At 49.0% G+C, this 19,049-nt stretch overlaps 1 protein-coding gene across 1 annotated transcript in view; it reads right to left on the reverse strand.

Annotated features, from left to right (window-relative positions):
• CEP350 (centrosomal protein 350) overlaps positions 1-19,049 on the reverse strand; it is a 1,478,431-nt gene that overhangs the window by 1,263,918 nt on the left and 195,464 nt on the right. The gene's annotated exons all lie outside the window — the stretch shown is intronic.

A 19,049-nucleotide genomic window follows, 5' to 3' on the forward strand; every position in this document is an offset into this window, starting at 1 on the left:
TGCAGTGCTTAGGTGAAAAGTGAAGATTAAAATTGATTTGTGAGAAAATGCAAGTTTATTATTGTTTCCCCCTATTCAAATTCAAAACAGACAGTTTTACCAAATAGCTGTCTTGAGTTTTTTTTTTATAAAGTGGTCAACATGTTTCAGCACAGTCAATTTTAATCTTCACTTTTTACCTAAGTACTGCACTTAGTTCCCATACACTCTACTACTCTCATCTGTTATGAGTCATATGAAAACATCCTCGGACTCCCCTTCCCTATGATAGGGTTGTAGCCCTTAGGGTCACCAGTGCGACTATAAAGAGGAGACCTAGATGATGAAGCAGGTCACCATCTTGGTGAGTGATGGGAATCCGTAAAATGAGTTAATATTTTTTTCACATTTCTTCCTTTTCAGTTATGGTGAGTGTCTCTGTGGTGTGTTTTTTACAATGTACTCCTTTTTGTTTTCTTTCGGTTTCCTGATTTGTATCCCATGGATCTCGCTTTTCATCTTCTTCCTACACCTTTGTAATGTTCATCTTGGACCTGCCAACGGCAGCAGACAAACAAAATCGCAGAAAAATCTTATGAAGTGCCGGGGATCACATATGTCAAGTACCTGAATTGCACTTTTAACTTGTGGGTTCTGATGAGGTAACATTCCAATGGCCAGTCCGATTTATTACAACCACTGGAGAACGAGCATGAGCATTCATCGACCAATGCAGAAACTCCGGGCTTCGTCAGTCACCGAAAATGTCGCACTGGTCCGTTGGAGCAAATGTTACCATTGAACAGATTGGTCAGTGAGAATGTCACTGCACAATTCCACGTCAGAATTCTATATTTACATAAACAATTTTTTGGCCTTCATAGGTTTACCGAAGAGAGGCCACGTCTCCTAGATTCCAATTGCAGAACTTGGGTACCAGTCTTAATTCCTTTCTTCTCCTGGCCAGCCTGTAACTGTTGTTTCACGAGTGTACCAGGCAGTCACTTTTAACATTTAGATTTTATCTTCTGTCCCACCTGGCCTGCGAGTGACTCTGCCCCAACCCTCTATTTCGACTGCTTAGAGCCACGTGCCTGTCATAAATCTCCCAACTACTTTCTTGGTAAGGCTACGTCTGAACGGTGCATGTGCCCCAGCAGTGGGCAAAATGCAGATCACACCTGCCGGTGCTAGCCATGGTCCCCTTTATCTCAGCCAGTCACCCCCAGAACCACAATGCTTCAGTGTACCCCAGACTGGCAGGCCCAGCACCGCGCAGTAGGTTACTTTTGCTGTTTATACACTGTAACATATACGAAATTCCCCATCCCTTCAGCTGCGTGACTGCATGTGTGATCCTGGGAATTTGGCAATTCTTTCCAAAGCTTTAAATAGAACTGCTTAATTACACAGCTAATTACCATGTTGCACAATAATCCAATGGGCAGGAAAAACTGTGTCAAAAGTGAGTTCCTAGAAGTTTATCCCAGACCCCACAATGCCCTCCACCCAAACTTTAGATCTGGGCCAACAGGGCCAGCAAACCGGCTCAGTGAGTTAAGCGCTAGAATCAGTCGGAGGATTGTCTGTAGGAGCTGCTGATCACGAGTTCACATCCTGACAGGTTCATCTCAGCTGTTCATCCATCCAGGGTTCATAATGCCAGTGCCATTGAAATGGGGGATAACAACAACCATGATTTACAGCACTTGGAAACCGCAAAACTGCAGTGCTGAGCGCTATATAAAAAAAGCATTGGCATAACCAATAGGTCTCGCATTTTGGACCTTATAAGTGTTTAGCTATGCAACAGTTGATGTTGTTGCACCAAGGATATTGTGCTGCATAACTAAATACTTATAAGGTCCCAAAAGCGAGACCTATTGGCTATGCCAATGCTTGTTTAACTGGCCTTTGGAGGAGCAGTGGTATGTGTCTGCAAATAGAGTTTCTGGGACTGTCTAATCACTCTGTGTTTGAGGTTTCTTTTTGCTTTTGGTGTGAGGTTGGGAGGAAAGTGATGGAGAAGGAGTTCGGGCCGTGTGGTTTCAATCCATTTGGTGTGGGAGGGCGGAGGGGGGCTGAGGTGGGAGGTGACATTTTGATCCTGGTTGGGAGGGTGTAAGGTTCCTCAGAGCTGTGTTCGGTCTATTTAACGGAGAGGGTACGAGTTAGAAGGGATTCGGGGTAGGTGGCCTTCTCTATGTCTGAGTAGGATTAAGGGAGGGATTATTGTTCTTTTATACCAAAAGTGCTCAACCTTTGCCCTTCACCGAGAGTTAGCTGTGATTGAAGGTGTGGGAACTGCCTCTCTGCTTCCTCTTCTATCTTCAGGTGGGGTCAGGTAGCTGGGGAGATTGCCTCTTTGACCCTTAAGCGAAGTCAGGTAGGTGGGGGCATTTACTAGGGGGAGTAGAGGGAAATGGGTTGGTGTGGCTTGCTAGTTTCCTCTCAAATAGTGGTTTAGTTGCAGTTGCGTGAGATGAATGACTGTTTTGGCTGGCTGTTCTTAGCTGCTGTATGGCTTCGTCTTAGGACAGACAGTTGTTTATTATGCCTGAAACAAGGAAGATTGGGGAGGAGAGCCGCCGTCATTGGGACAGACAACCGGATTTGGTGAGGTGGGGAGAGGCATCGCCAGATTCTTTGGACGGTGAGTCTAATTGATTTATTGCTTTGGGGCTCCGGGGCAGATTCCTTAGGCTGGGTTTGAGGCTGTGCTGAAACGGTTATTTAGGGGCGCGCGGTCTCCATCGTTGGGACAGAGACCAGGTTGTGGTGGAGAGATTATGTATGCTGTGCCTCCGTTTCTGAGGCCGGCATGTCTGGATTGAATGTTTGGTCTTGGGGTGGGGAGAAGAGTCACGGAGAGGTGGTGAAGGGAGTTTCTCGGGTGAATTTGTCGGTGGGAGTCCAGTGAGTAATTGATGTACCGGAGACACGGGGCGGGCGGCAGCCATCTTGGGGACAGGCCTTGGTGGTGAGATGGGGTATGCTGAGCCTCACGTTTTTGGGACCCACGTGACCAGGCTTGATTGTTTGTCCGGTTCAGGGGAGGTGAGGAGTCTCTGTCTAGGCAGTAGTGTTTGGTGAACGTGTGCAAAGATGCCCACGTAGCTGCCTGACAGATGTCATTAAGGGGGACTCCCCGTTGCAAAGCAGTGGTGGCTGCCGTCGCCCTGGTGGAATGGGAACGCAGTCCCACTGGAGGCTCCTCCTTTGCCAAAGAATAGCAAGCCTTGATGCACAGCACGACCCACCAGGAGATGGTCTGTTTGTGCATGGCCCAGCCTTTCTTAGCGCCCACGTAACCGACAAAGAGCTGGCCATCCACCAGGAATTGCTTTGTGCGATCCAAGTAGAAGGAAAGCGTTCGTTTTGGATCCAGAGGGTGTAGCCTCTTTTCCTCTTTTGAAGGATGCGGAGGCGGAAAGAAGGTGGGCTAAGTGATGGTTTGGCCAATGTGGAAAGAAGTAACCACCTTTGGAAGAAAGGAAGGTCTAGTTCGCAGGACGACCTTGTCCGGATGGACAGCCAGAAAGGGAGGCTTGGAAGAAAGAGCTTGTAGCTCACTCACCTTGTGTACAGAGGTGATAGCCACCAGAAAGGCAGTTTTCAAAGTGAGAAGTCTGAGAGAACAGTTATGTAGTGGCTCAAAAGGGAGGGCACATAAGATGGGTAAGAACCAAGTTCAAGTCCCACTGGGGCATTACGAAGGGAACAGGAGGAAAAAGATGAGTAATACCCTTCAGGAATCTATTTACAACAGGGGACTTGAAAAGAGAAGGCTGATCAGGAAGCCTAAGGTAGGCTGAAATGGCCGAGAGGTAGCCCTTTAGAGTGCCCAGAGCAGAGTCCTGCTGGACCGAAGAAAGGAGGAACAAGATCACCTCAGAAAGAGGGACGGAAAGGGGTTCCCCAGCCTTTGCTGTGCACCATGCCACATATTTGTTCCATCGGCAGGCATATACCGTCTTAGTGGAGGGACGCCTGGCTGCCAAGCTAACATCGCAGACTTCGGGAGGCAGGTCAAATGAGGTCAACTGCCGCTGCTCAATCTCCACACAAGGAGGAGAAGGCTGGACAGATTTGGGTGGAGGACAGTCCGCTGCTGCGACAGAAGTTCTTCCTGAAGAGGCAATCTGATCGGAGGATCGGTGGCCAAGTTGAGCAGCTCGGGATACCAGACTCTCTGTGCCCAATCCGAAGCCACAAGAATGGACTTGGGCCCGGTTGCGCTTGATCTTCTTCAGCACGCTGGGCAGAAGTGGTATAGGCGGAAAGCTGTATAGAAGACCGCAACTCCACTCGCGGCGAAAAGCGTCGCCTAGCGAGTACCGCCTTGGAAATGCCAACGCGTAGAACTTCTGACATTGCGCGTTCTCTTCTGTGGCAAATAGATCTAACCAAGGCTCTCACCACTACTGAAAGAGACCTTGCACCACTTCTGAGTGAAGACGCCATTCTTGATCCATCCTGCAGCTGCAGCTGAGTGTTATCGCCCTGGCGTTCAGGGAATGTGCCAGGTGTTGAACCACCAGGTGTATGCCCTGATGTTCCAGCCATGTCCAGAGGCGGAGGCCCTCCTGATATAGGTTCCACGACCCCACCCAGCCTTGTTTGTTGCAGTACCACATGGTGGTGATGTTGTCCGTGAACATCTGCACTACTTCCCCGGACAGAGGGAAGGAAGGCTTTGAGTGCAAGACGAATCGCCCGAAGCTCCACAAGGTTGATGTGGAGCCCGGACTCCGACAGAGACCAGAGGCCTCTGATTTCTGCCTCCCCCATGTGGCCACCCCATCCCAGATGCATGTGATGCATCGGTCACCAATGTGAACTCTGGTTGAGGAAGGGTGAGGGATCTGCCTTTGACCCAATCCTGGTTTGCTAGCCACCACTCCAATTGGTGTACAGTGCCCTCCGAGATCTGGACGCAATCGGACAGATTGCCCTGATGTTGTGCCCACTGGAACTCTAGGTCCCACTGCAGAGCCTGCATATGCCATCTGGCATGGTCCACTAGCAGGATGCAGTAGGCCATCAGACCCAGCAGCCTGAGGGTCATCCTGATAGAAGATAGAGGCTGAAAGGTCGGAATCCTAGCCCGAATTTCCTGGACTCACTGTTCGGGAGGATAAACCCGAAACTGCGTTGTGTCCAGTTGAAGAGGAGCTTCTGAGAGGGGTCTGATGGAGAACCCCAGCGTATGCAGGAGGTCGGCCGTAGTCTGGAGGTGGGAGACGACAGCCTTGGGCCAGACCTCCTTCAAAAGTCAGTCACCAAGATAGTGGACGACTGGAACCCCTGATCTGCGCAGATGAGCTGTGATCACCGCCATCAGTTTCGTGAACACCCAAGGGGCGCTGGTAAGGCCAAAGGGGAGCACGGTAAACTGAAAGTGCTCTTGGCCTACCATGAACCGCAGGTATCGCTGGTGGGATGGCAGGACAGGAATATGAAAGTAAGCGTCCTGCAAGTCCAACGCTACCATCCAGTATCCAGGGTTGAGGTCAGGCAAGACCTGAGCGAGCTTCAAGATTCTGAACTTCTCCTTCCGGAGGAAGCGGCTCACGTTCCTGAGATCCAAGATAGCACGCAGGCCTTTGTCCTTCATGGGCACCAGAGAATAGTGGGAACAACAACCACAGCCTAATTCTGGGACAGGAACGCGCTTGATGGCTCCCTTGGCCAAGAGTGCGAAACTTCCTGTTGGAGAAGGGCCAGATGATCCTCCGACATAAGATGGTACTGAGGTGGCATGGATGGAGGGGTAGTCTCGAAGGGGAGGGAGTAGCCCCTTGGGACTATCTGCAAAACTCACCTGTCTGATGTGATGGTGCGCCAGTGGGGGAGGTGATAGCAAATTCTGCCACCCACTTGCGTTTGGTGGCCCTGCAAGTTCGGACTAGGAGGGTTTGTGGGCTGCTGCAGAGGGGGCTGTGGTGGACTGGCCCGTCCCCTGGCATACCAGAACTACGACCCTGGTCCCCACGACCCTGGCCGCAGAGGCTAAACAGCTTGCGCCAGCCGGTGGCCCTGGGTGGAACAAGGCGGGGCACCCCTTCCGTAGCCATGAAGGAGGGGAAAGGCAGACTGCGCAGGGCGGGCAGTGGAGAGGCCCAAGGACCTGGCCGTAGCCCGAGAGACCTTAAAGCGATCCAGCGTGTTGTCTGCCTCGTCGCCAAAAAGGCGACGGCCATCAAAGGGCATTTCAAGAAGAGTGGATTGGACATCCCCGGAAAAACCAGTCGACTGCAACCAGGCGTAGCGTCGAAGGGCTACTGATGTGGAAATCATCCTGCCTAGTGCATCGGCGGTATCCAGCCCACAGTGGATGGTAAACTTCACTGCGTCTCTCCCCTCGGCAACCACACAGGAGAGCACAGCCCATGCCTCCTGACTACCACCATAGGTAGCTTGAGGTGGAGAGCAGTGGCCGCCCTACGCAACACCACTGCGTATAACGCTCCCTCCTCCGTATCCACGGTAGGAGGAGACAACATGCCAAGGTCTGGTGAGGTATCCATACCACTGGCTTCTGCCAGTTCCTCTCTCCAGTCCTGCTCATAAGTCACATGGTCAGTTAAAGGGTCTCCAGACCCCTCCCAGTCCTCCTCCTCTAGCTGCCAATCTGGTCTCAAAGAGCCAGGGTAGACCAGGGGCACAAAAGTACCCGTCGGTGGTCAGCACCAGTCCGACTCCGTGTCTACCTCGAGATGGAGGCAGGGGTCGACGTCGGCTGGGCACAGAGCCGACGCCTGTAGGGGACGTGGTGCCGCTGGAATCAGAGCCAGGGGAGGCATAACAAGGTCGACCGGGGCCAATCCGGATCCAGGCCTGGATCCAAGGGGACCCTGCAGCGCCGAGGCCGAAGCCACTGACACCGAAGACCCAGAGACCCCCAGCCGAGTTTGCAGGGCCGGAAGGCATGCCGGCGAGGTCGGGCTGCCCAAAGATGGCGTGCATCGCTTCGTAAAATTGATGAACCTGGGCAGGAGTTGCTCCCTGTCCCGGGAAGGGGGTAAACCCGGAGCCGACTCTACGGACTCCGCACGTGGAGAGATGGGAGGGGCACCACCCGCATCCCCCATTGCGTCAGCCGACGTACGAGGAGAAGTCAAAGAGCGACGATGCTACTTCAACTTGTTCCTGTGCTTCGACTTACCTGACCTTGAGTGCGAAGACTTAGACGAAGAATGGTGTTGGCTCCGTGACCAGTTCCTCGACCTCCTCCTTGACCTCGAGCGGCGCGGAGCCGACTGCCGGGCCTCGAGTAGCTTTCGGGACCACTCCCGCAAAGATTTCGGCCATGGTCCAGCAGTCTAAGCACGGCTTGGGGTCGTGGTCGCGCTCCAGGCAGTAGAGGCACACACGGTGCGGGTTCGTCTCCGACATCAGTCGGTTACAGGAACTGCAGGCCTTGTATCCGGGGATCCCTCGTGCACCAGGGATCATTGGACTTAAAAAACAAATTCGACAAAAGTTGAGAAATAAGTCAGTCAAAAAGTGACTGGATGTACTGCTCTCTCAGGATCTGCGCCTGCTGGAGTGAAAAAAGAAAGAAATGACATCAGCGCGCAAGGGCCGCGTCTATGTAGCTACCGCGACGTCATTCCAGCGACCCTGATGCCGAATGCGGAGTCGACTGACGCCACCTTCCGGGACGCCGGGGTACGGTTGACGAAAAACTTTCTGGATCCAGTCTGACGCCTGGGGGTAATTCTAAGGGAAGGAATCTATAACCAACTGTTTCTTTCAAATATGTCTCCTGCACCACCTCAAAGGTAATGAATACCTTGTTGGGGTATAGATCACCCAAGGTCTCCTAACTCCCTTCCCGCCATACTGCGATCTTCACGGCGTCAGCCAGAGTTTGGAAGGCTGCCAAATCGCAGAAGGTAAATTCCCGGAAAAAAGGGTGCCTTCCACAGCACCACATTCACAGCTCACTCCCATTACGACGCTACGTGTTTAGTAAGATATGAAATCCTAACAGAGGCCCGTCCGCCAGAGTGTAGCAATTGCAGGAGTACAGTGGCTCACAGCCCATCCGCCAACAGTATTTTCCCAGTTTTCCCCCTCCGCGAGCCAATGGGCTGCATGCTGTAGTTGGGACGCAAAGGTAACACAGCTCCATATGTGGCACTGCAAGCCCTCCCTCTGAAGTAGGTAGATACAAGTGTTCCCAAGGTACTGGTCTCCTCCTGCCCGCCCAAATAAGTATTGTAAGCAAAGAGTGCAAACGTCTAAAGATTGCCCTTGGGAGAGTATCAAAGGAGGGCTGCATAGGCATTGTGGCAGGAAGACCATTTTCGCCACAGCTACCCGCCCCATTAATGACAATAGGATTGTGCTTCAAAATTATTTCTGGATCCAGCCTGACACCTGGGGAGTTCAAAGGTAAGCAATCAGCAGCTAGAAGCCTCTATCAGATCCATTAAATAGAAATACAGCACAATGGTTTGGGAATTTGGCTGCGGTTTTGGTAAAATGGTATCGAATTCTAGGTAAAATGGTATCAGATTATTTTAAAATGTTATTGTTTTGTTTCAAATATGCAACAAGTAATGCTTGAAAAATGTGTGTGTTACGGCAGGAAATGACCTTAAATAAATGCAGGTACAGGCATGTTTGTTATCAGCAGCACACTAATAGCTTTTTTGTTAAGTCATTCTTAAAGAGACAAGTGAAGCCATGGAAGAGCTTAGCAGGAGGGTGGAATAGAGTTATACGCTTTAAAAATAACACATGGCTGAAATATACTTTGATTATCTTGAAGTAACCAGAAGGGAAATTAAAGTCACTACTAGGGTGGTGGTGGGCTCTTTAAATAGGGGACTTACGCATTTTACTATAAATCTTAAAAAGAGTGTGTGCTAGAGAAAGCGATTGAGAGTTTACAGAATGCAAGTATTTGGGTGCTAAAACAATCCCTTTTGTGATCCAACAAGACCACACCTAAAGCTATGTTTATGTTGACTTTTTTCACACAGGTGCCTGCAGATTTGATGGTTAAGGTGTGAAGGAGGGTGCAAGATGTAGTGCTATTCAGGTGCATGATTAAAATTTATCACATCTATTTATTTTTTACCCAGGTGATATTGATTGATATATATATATATAGTCTACAACCTACTGGCGGTTGCCAGTAGGTAGTTATAGTTTGGACCATGTTTCCATAGAAAAAGCATTTTTTTTTAACTTGGCTATAACTTTGGGGTCGTATGACCAATCTTCATGAAATTTTCCAAACAGCGTCACAGTAGTTTCTGGGTGTCATGGAAAATCTGGAGGTGATCCATGTAGTGGGAACCAGAGAAATAGGAGTGCAAAATAAGGGTGCATTTGTAATGTTAATTCCCATAGGAACGCGTTGTCGAACCTTCAGCCTGAACTGCTGGGCAAATACACCAAATTTGGCAGAAAGTTAGATGTTGTTATGCAGATTGCGGTTTTTGCTATTTGGTGCAAATCCGTTCAGGTAAATTTTGAGAAAAGTAAGTTGAAAATTATAGTGATATCTCTGGTTGTGGATATGTTGCAACGATTTCGCGGTCAATTGCGGATGCGTGCACCAACAGGAATGCTGTGGTTGGCTGGGCGCAACATGAACAGAAAGTTGAGGCCACTTTTTTATCGATCGGGAACAGTTCCCAGGACTGAAACTTCCGGTGAAGGCCAACATAAGGGATCAGGGTGGAGGTACTCTGACCCGAAGTTTGAGAAATGGGGGTGTTAGTGACACAAGTTGAGAGTCCAGAAATACTTAATTAGCAAATGACGTCACACACTCAAAGACTGAACTCAGACCAATTTTGTTTGTATAAAAATACAGTTTAGTTATTTTATTTCTAGAACCAAGCCAAACCAGGTGCAGGTAAGTGAAACAAATGCTTTGCATAATTCTTAGGCAATGTTTTACAATTAAATGCAGGATCAAATGCAGTTGATTGAATTACAGGTAAGTTACTGTTTTGAGATTACTTTTCAGTTACTTTATAAATTAGACAGAGACATCTGCTAGACAAAAGGTAAGCAATTCACTTTTAGTACATTTGCAGTTTTGTCAATGTACCATACCAACCAACTCCACACTTAAAACAATGTTTAGGGAAAAATCAGTCAATGCAATCCTATGGTGGAAAATTGAGTTATCGGTTTACAGGTAAGTAGTTGCTTGTGGGAGTTGGTATTCTGGGGAAGGAACCAGGGTCAAGGATGCACTCTCCAAGCACCCTCAGTGGCACTAGGGCAGCTGGGTGCAGGGTGCTGAGGGCCAATGTTATCCAGTGGGGGAAGGGGGCCTCTGGTTGGTGGCTGGTTACGAGCAGGCCACAAGGTTGTGTGAGCAAAGCTCCTGGTGTTAGGCTCAGAGCAAAGGGGCATTCTAGTTAGCACCCAAAGTACACCTGCAGCGGCACAGGGGCAGCTGGGTACAGTGTGCTGTTTTGGCATTGGGTGCCCTGTTGCTTTCAATGGGGATTCTCCGGTTTCACCAACGACTGCAGGCTCGGGGACAAAGATCTTCTGAAGGTGACCTCCGGTTAGAGAGGTAAGAAAACAAGTTACTTACCTGTAACTTTAGTTCTCCAGTATTGGAAGCTTTCATAGATTCACATGCCTGAATCATTCCCCGTCGTCGAGACGGGAGTCTCTGGTATATGAAAAAGCAGTGCTTAGTAGTATAGCAAACTGAAAAGAGGCCTAGGCCCATTTCCCTTTTGCAACCCATAGCCTTGGTTATGTAAAAAAGGCCCAAACTTTTCCCTGAACAAATCAGAGCTCCTGACCCTCTAGAACACTCCTGAGAGAACCTTCTGCCCCTCATATTTTTCGCGCACTTGTGTATATAACACACTTTTTGTGCTAAATCCGAGGTGAGCCTCTCAGGGGAGGAGGGTGGGTGCATGTGAATCTATGAAAGCTTTCAATACTGGAGAACTAATGTTACAGGTAAGTAACTTGTTTTCTTACTCCAGTATTGGAACTTTCATAGATTCACATGCCTGAATCAGAATAGCGAGCAGTGAAAAACAAAGCACATTTCTCTGATTCATTTCATAATCAGGCAATACGATTTGAAAATGAAGCATAATCTCATATATGTATACACGTATATAAAATGTGACTTTGTAAACAAGAGAAATTACGGATGGAGGGATGTAAAAAAGGCTCACTGTTATTGGATGATATACCGCCTCTCCCACCGCCGCATCCGATTCTGCGGCTGCCTCCAAGCAGTAGTGCCTGGTGAAGATGTGCGTAGATGCCCAGGTCGCTGCTCTGCAGATATCCTGGATTGACACTCCTCCAAACAGTGCAGTGGATGTGGCCACCGCCCTCGTGGAATGGGCACGAACTCGTGCATTCAGAGGCTTTCCAGCAGCTTGATGACAGTAGATAATCGCACTGGAAATCCATCTGGCAATTCCCCTCTTTGACAGCGGGAAACCTTTCCTGGGTGCGCTGAAAGCGACGAATAACTGAGAAGACTTGTGAAAAGCCTTAGTTTCTTTCAAGTAAAACTTCATACATCTTTGAACGTCCAGTGAGTGCAATACTCTTTCCGCTGCTGTTGACGGACGAGGAAAGAAACGTTTCAACACCAACAGTTCATTCAGATGAAAATCAGTTGGCACCTTCGGAATGAACTTCGGGTTCGTCCTGAGAATTATTCTATCCTCTTGAAACTGTAGTCAATGCAATGAGAAGAGCCACTTTCCAGGACAAGAACTTAAGGTCCGCCCTGTGTATCGGTTCAAACGGTAGTTTCATCAATTGAGAGAGTACTATATTCAGATTCCATAGTGGTGGTGGAGGCTTTACTGGAGGAAAGACCCTGAATATCCCCTTCATAAATTGCTTGATGATCCTTGATGACCATAAGGACGGGCCTGACGATGACCTCCTGTAGCGGGATAACGCAGCCAAATGCACCTTGATGGAAGCGTGTGCTAATCCTGACTTTGCTAACAGCAGAATGTAAGGTATAATTTGATGAGGTGCAGCCGTAAGAGGGTGAACGTTATGCCTCTTACACCACAGACAAAACCTCTTCCATTTCATCCTGTAGGTTTTGTTGGTACTCTCCGCTCTGGCTTTGGACAGGATCTCCCTCCATTCGTGTGAGATGTTCAGATGACTAAACTCACAGTGTTCAGGAGAAAGGCTGCTAATCGCAAGGATTTCGGGTCCGGATGGAGCACCTGACCCTTGGACATTGTCAGAAGCGATGGAATTGGATGCAACCGAATTGGACGGTCCTCCAACAGCAGCAGTAGTTCCGTGAACCAGTGTTGTCTGGACCACCACGGGGCTACCAGGATCAGCCTGCACGGTTCTTTCTTGATCTTCACCAGTACGCGGGGAAGAAGAGGAATTGGAGGAAAAACATAGGCAAAGACGCCGGACCATGCCATGGAAAACGCATTCCCCCCAAGATGCCCTCTGGGGAAGCCAGCTTGCTAAGTACTGGCATTTCCCGTTTTCCCTTGTAGCGAAGAGGTCCACTATCGGTGTTCCCCCATCTTCGAAAGACGCTGTCCAGGATCCCCTGATCCAGCTCCCATTCGTGGCAGGACGATTTGAGTCTGCTGAGAGTATCCGCCTTGATGTTTTGATCCCCCGGGAGGTGTTCTGCTGCCAATGATATTCCTTGCTGAAGAGCCCATTCCCATATCTCCTGGCCTTCCTGAGACAGGGAGAGAGAACTTGTTCCCCCTTGCTTGTTCACATAGTGCATCGCCGTAGTGTTGTCTGTTCTTACCAACACCGGTGAACCTCTTATCCTTGGTAGAAAAGCTAGTAATGCCAAGCGGATCGCTCTGAGCTCCAGCAGATTTATGTGCAATTGCTGCTCGTGCACCTTCCAACGACCGCTGACTTGAAGGTCCTGAAGGAAAGCTCCCCATCCTTCTAAATACGCATCCGTCGTCACCACTAGAGGAGCCGCTCTTGCCAGAAACATCCGACCTTGAGACACATTTCCTTTTTGTGTCCACTACTCTGCTGCCTGTAAAATCACTGGTGTCACCCATATTGTATCGTCGAAGGATCCCTCCACTTGACGCCATTGGAGATCGATCTGCTCCTGCCATGGGCGCATCCTTAACCTGCAGCAAGGCACCAGGGGAATACAAGATGACATCATGCCCAGCAAGGATTTGTACCTGCGGACTGAAAGAAACTTTCTTTTTACAAAGTCTTGGAAGAGGGACACAATCCTCAGTTGCCTTTCTTCCGAGGGGAACGCCTTGTTGCATTCACTGTCCAATATTGCCCCCAGAAATGTGATCACTTTTGCTGGGTGGAGGTTTGACTTTCCCTCGTGGAGATTCAATCCTAGTTTGGCGAACAAGTCTATGCAGGCCTGTGTTGACGCTCTGGCCTGTACCTTTGATGGTGTTTTGACTAACCAGTCGTCGAGGTAAGGAAATATTTGATGTTTTTGCTTCAACACAGCCGCTACTGGAGCCAGGCATTTCGTGAATACTCTCTGCGCTGACTTCAAGCCGAATGGCAGTACCCTGAATTGGTAATGTCTTCCGGCTACTAAGAACCGAAGGTACTGTCAGTGTGCAGGATGGATTGGCATGTGGAAATACGTGTCTTGTAGGTTCAATGTAGTCATATGATCTCCAGGGTTCAATAAAGGAAGGATGTCCTGCAGAGACACCATCCTGAAAGATTGTTTCTTGAGATAGATGTTTAAGGATCTGAGATCCAGAATGGGGCGCCATTGGAGCTTGTTTTTCCTGACAAGAAAAAACCGGGAGTAAAACCCCTTGTTTTCCTGGGCTTTCGGTACCGGTTCTATTGCTCCCTTTCGGAGCATTGTCCGAATCTCCTGCCGGAATTGATGCAGATGGTTGGCTCTCTGGTGCATCGGTGGCGTACAAGGGGGCGTTTGAAGAAATTCTAGGGTATGACCGAATTGAACTATTTTGAGGACCCATTGGTCCATTGTTATTTTCCGCCAATTGTGAAGATAGTGAGCAATCTTTCCACCCAGGGGAGCATCTGACATAGTCGGAATATGGAGGTTGTCATTGCCGACGGGTGTTGTCCTTTCCCCGGCCACCCCGTCCTCTTGGAGTTGATTTTGTATATCCTCCTGATTGACGCTGACTGTACTGTTGACGGTAAGGCTGCGATGAGGCAGAATAAGAAGAATATCTCCCCTCGTGATATCCTCCTCTATACGAGGACTGCCCTCTACCCCTGGAGCCACGAAAAGGCGTTTTTTTGTATTGCAGTGTCCCCAGAGCCTTTGCCGTATCAGTATCCTTCTTGATACTCTGCAGAGTATCATCAATATGCTTCCCAAATAGATCTTCTCCATTGAAAGGGAGGTTTAAAATCTTGTTTTGCACCTCCGGCCTAAACGACGTTGCTTGCAGCCATCCTTGCCTGCGCAGGACCGCTGCTCCTCCCAAGGATCTAAAAGCTGTGGTCGCTATATCCATAGCGCAGTCTATGACTTCGGCCGAAGTCCTCTCCCCTTCCAGGAGAATCTTCTTCGCCTCCTGCTTCTCTGGTTCCGGCACCTGGTTAATGTATGGAGACAGGTCACACCATATCTGCCTGTCGTACCTTCCCAAGATAGAGAGAGCATTAGCTGCTTTCACTAGCAGAGCAGACATTAAGGAAAAACGTTTTCCTGCATTATCCAACCTTCTGCCCTCTCTGTCCGGAGGTGTTGTGATCGGAGCAGATGGGTTCCTGGATTTCTGTTGTGCCGCCTGAGTAATCACAGAATCCGGTTTGGGATGACCCAAAAGGTAAGCTGGAGCATCAATAGGTGCCTTATACTTTTTATCTAGTCTGGCCAGAACCGGCGTTACTGTAGCTGGCGTCTCCATGACCTTTAATCATTTCTCCCAAATATGAGACACTATAGGCAGGGATCGCACAGATTTCCGATACGAGTCCTTGAAGTCGTATAAAAAACAATCCGCTTTCTCCTCTGTCATGGACAGTGCAAATCTCTTAGTGACTCTTTCCATCAAATTATGAAAACCACCGATGTCCTCCGGTGGAGAATCTACTGGTCTCGGCGTAGGAGTTGAAGGTGAGGGGATGAAATAGTCATTCCATTCTGCACTTGGTTCCGCAATCTCCCCATCCTCATGATCGTCATCCGAGGTATAGTGATGTGACGTCGGTGGTAGAGACCTAGCAGTAGGCTTCGGCAAAATCTCTCTCCTACGAACCGGTGTCCCTGGTACCGACCGTGGACGCGGAATAACCTCTGGAACTTGTTGAGTGACTGGAGTCGCAGGGTATCTCCTCCTATAATCCTCCAACATGCCCGGGAGGTCCCTCAACAAAGAGGATGGCACATTTGTCATCTCCTCGCGTTGCTGTTGGCGATATTGGTGCTGTTCTTGGGGATGTTCCTGAAAACCCCCATATTCTTCCTCAGAATCCACCTCCTGGTACTTGACCTGCAATTGCGAAGGGCTACTCGCAATTCCATACTCGTCATCTTCCTCCTCCGAATCTTCCTCTTCCAGCAGGTGAAATGGCAGCAATGGAGAGACCCTGCTCGGAGATGTAACCTCTGGTGTTATAGGCTTTTTCCAAGGCACCAAAGCTCGGAGATGTAACCTCTGGTGTTATAGGCTTTTTCCAAGGCACCAATCTTTTCTCTGGTGTTTTTTCCCTCGTCGACGAGCCCGTTGACGAGATTCCCATCGCCGTCGTCGACCAAGTCATCGTCGTCGACGCCACCGTCGACGTTGTAGTCACCGTCGACGCTGTCCTCATCAACGTAGTCGTCCTCGTCGACGCTGCCGTCGTCGACACTCCTGTCGTCGACGCTGCCGTCGTCGATGCGCTCGTCAACACTCTCGTCGACGGTAAAACCGTCGACGATAATCGCCCTCGACTGTGAAATCGTAGACGCTGTTTTCTCACCAGCTTTAACACCATCTTTCTTCGTCGACGACGGAGGTGTTTTTGCCGTCGTCGATGGTACCTTTTTCGTCGACGGTCCCGTCGACGGTGCTGAAACACTACCTTTCTTCTCAGAAGGCGTAGAAGAAGTCCGTTTGATGGTAATCTTGATTTTCTGAGGTGATTTTGGTGGATCTGAGGCGGATTTCACTTGTTTCACCTCACAAGCAGAACCCTTCTTCCCCTTAGCTTTAACTGAAGGGGATTTTGAGGGACTGCGCCCTGAAGACCCTGGCGTGGTCTTTTTTGGGGCCTTCTCGGGTCTTTCTCCTGAGGAATGTGTATGAGGAGATCTACTTCTCTTCTGAGATCTCTTAGACGCCACAGATTCCTCTTCACTCTCACTTGAGAGGATTTCTTTCCTGGCTTTAACCTTCTGGAGCCAGATCAGCAGCCTTCCCTCACGATCCCTCAAGGTTTTCTTCGAAAAGGTACGACATACCTTACAATCTGCTGCCTTATGGTCTGGATAGAGGCAGTAGATGCAATCTTTGTGAGGGTCATCTGTATAAAGCCTCTTCTTAGATAAGGTGGAACAAGCTCTAAATAATCCTTTCTTCTCCTTCTCAGACATGGTAGATGAAATTAGATGAAAAAACCTCAAATCTTAGTCAAAATACTGTAAAAGTAAAGATTTTGAGCAGAGCTCAAAGGAGACTCCCTAGCACAACGTGCGGTAGAAAAATCTGAGGGGCAGAAGGTTCTCTCAGGAGTGTTCTAGAAGGTGAAGAGCTCTGATTGGTTCAGGGAAAAGTTTGGGCCTTTTTTACATAACAAAGGCTATGGGTTGCAAAAGGGAAATGGGCCTAGGCCTCTTTTCAGTTTGCTATATTACTAAGCACTGCTTTTTTATATACCGGAGACTCCCGTCTCGACGACAGGGAATGATTCAGGCATGTGAATCTATGAAAGTTCCAATACTGGAGTAAGTTGGGATGCCTGGGGATGCTGGGACACCATTGGTTGAGCCACCAAAGGCCGTGGAACTTCGGGTGTCTTTAGGCATCTAGTTTTTCTTACCAGCTCTGGTCGCGGTCCAGGAGATCCTCCAGAAAGAGGCTGAGGCTTTGCTGGGAGATTCGAGGCAGGTAAGATCACCAGATCTCAGGTCAGGATCGCCGGGGAGACATCCTCTGGGTTTTGGGCCACTCCAACTAGGGCCATCGGCGACGCATGCAGAGTGGTGCAGATTCGCAGATTTGGCCGGAGCCAGAGTCTGTGGGTGAGCAAATCTGGTGCTCACGGGAGACAGAGTCTTTTCTGTGGAAGGCAGGGCTAGTCCTCTTGGTTTTTGAAGTTGCTGTCTGTAGGACACACCTGGACTTTGCTTCTGCAGGTTCGAGGTGGGGACAGGCCGGTAGGGCTGGTGCCAAGTCAGTGGGCGTACTTCTCTTATTAGCTTTGGCACAGCTCTTCGGTCTTTCTTCTTTTTCTCTCCTTGGTAGGTTCTTGTCTGAGGAGGCAAGGTTCGGGGTGGTCTCTAAATACTAAATTTAGAGGCGTCCAGGTAGGTAAAGGTTGGAACCAATGGGTCCCTTAATTGGGGAGGGTATACCCCCCATTATCGCACCGTCCAGTGTGAGGAGGGAAAATGCCTCACTCTGGTTGGCTGGGTCCCCCCAACTGCAAGATGGCACCGGGTAGAGAGTTGTGCTTCAACTCGCCTCCCCCACCTGAGGGGTGGAGTTGGCAAAGGTGGGCACACCTTTTTTCCTCACTTGGTTTTCCCGCTGATTCTCTGGCCCAAAGTGGGGGTTCAGAACCGGTGGGGGCCAGTTGCTGGAAGCAGCAAAAGGCCTGTGGAAGCTCACAAAGGCGGCAAGCCTTTGCAGCTTCTCTTTCGTTGAGCCTGCTGATCCTGGGGGAGGAGGCTTGGCACACCATGCCAAAACAGCACTCTGCACCCAGCCACCCCATGGGTGTACCTTGAGTGCTAACTCGGATCCCCCTTTGCCCTGAGCAGAACACCAGGAGCTTTGCTCCCACAACCTTATGGCCTGCTCATGAGCAGCCACCAACTGGAGGTCCCCTTTCCCCTATTGGATAACATTGGGCCTCAGCACTCTGCACCTGGGCGCCCTTGTGCCGCTGAGGGTGTTTCAGGAGTGAATCCTTGACCATGGGGGAACCCTGGTTCTAACCCAGAATACCAACTCCACAAACTTGTACTTACCTTCAAACCGTTAACTTAATTTTCCTTCATAAGAATACATGGATTGTTTTTCTTTGAAAACTGTTTCAAGTGTGGAGTTGGTTTGTATAAAACACTTAAAAATGCTAATGTACAAAAGCTGATTTACTCACCTTTTCTCTGGGAAATGTCCCAGTGTGATATCTAGGCATATCACACTAAGTAGAAAAAGTAACTTAAAAAGTCGTCTAAAAAGTAACATACAAAGTAATCTGTAAGGTAACTGAAAAGTAATTTTAAACTGTTGACTTACCTGTAAGTAAACCAACTGCATTTGAGCATGCATTCAACTGTAAAGCATTGCATACGATTTTGAAAAGCATTTATTTCACCTAGCTGCACCAGGATTGGCTTGGTTCTAAAAATAAAATAACATAATATTTTTGATACAAACAAAATTGGTCTGAGTTCAGTAGTGTGTGACATCATTTGCTGCCTGAGTGTTTACAATTAATGATTGAGACAAACCTATGAGAAAGCCTCACTGCCCGCCCACAATACCACAAATAAAGAGTATGGTACTATCTACTTTTACCTCTGCCTACCTTTGAGGTTCCAATGGACTCTGTGCACAGTATACCTAATTTTGCTATATTATATACTGTTATATTCGATATTGGTACCCTAATATAGGTCCAGGGAACATTGTACGCTTTCCCTACATCAGATCCAGTCATTTCATATAAACAAGCCTTATAAGGACATAACTCAATATAAGGAAAGACTGCCTTGTATGGACATCACGCCTTATAAGGTCTGCAGCCTTTTATAAACTAAACCTTTCACCTAGTTCATGACGAGGGTGGGTTCTGCCCGATCGATACAGCTAAGACGTCATCCTTCGCACATATGAATAATTAATAAGTACACTCTCTAGGAGGTACACTTCACCTCTCCCATCGACGCACAAGGTTTAATC

Source organism: Lissotriton helveticus, chromosome 1_1 (assembly GCF_964261635.1).
Source record: "Lissotriton helveticus chromosome 1_1, aLisHel1.1, whole genome shotgun sequence".
NCBI classification, from domain to species: domain Eukaryota; kingdom Metazoa; phylum Chordata; class Amphibia; order Caudata; family Salamandridae; genus Lissotriton; species Lissotriton helveticus.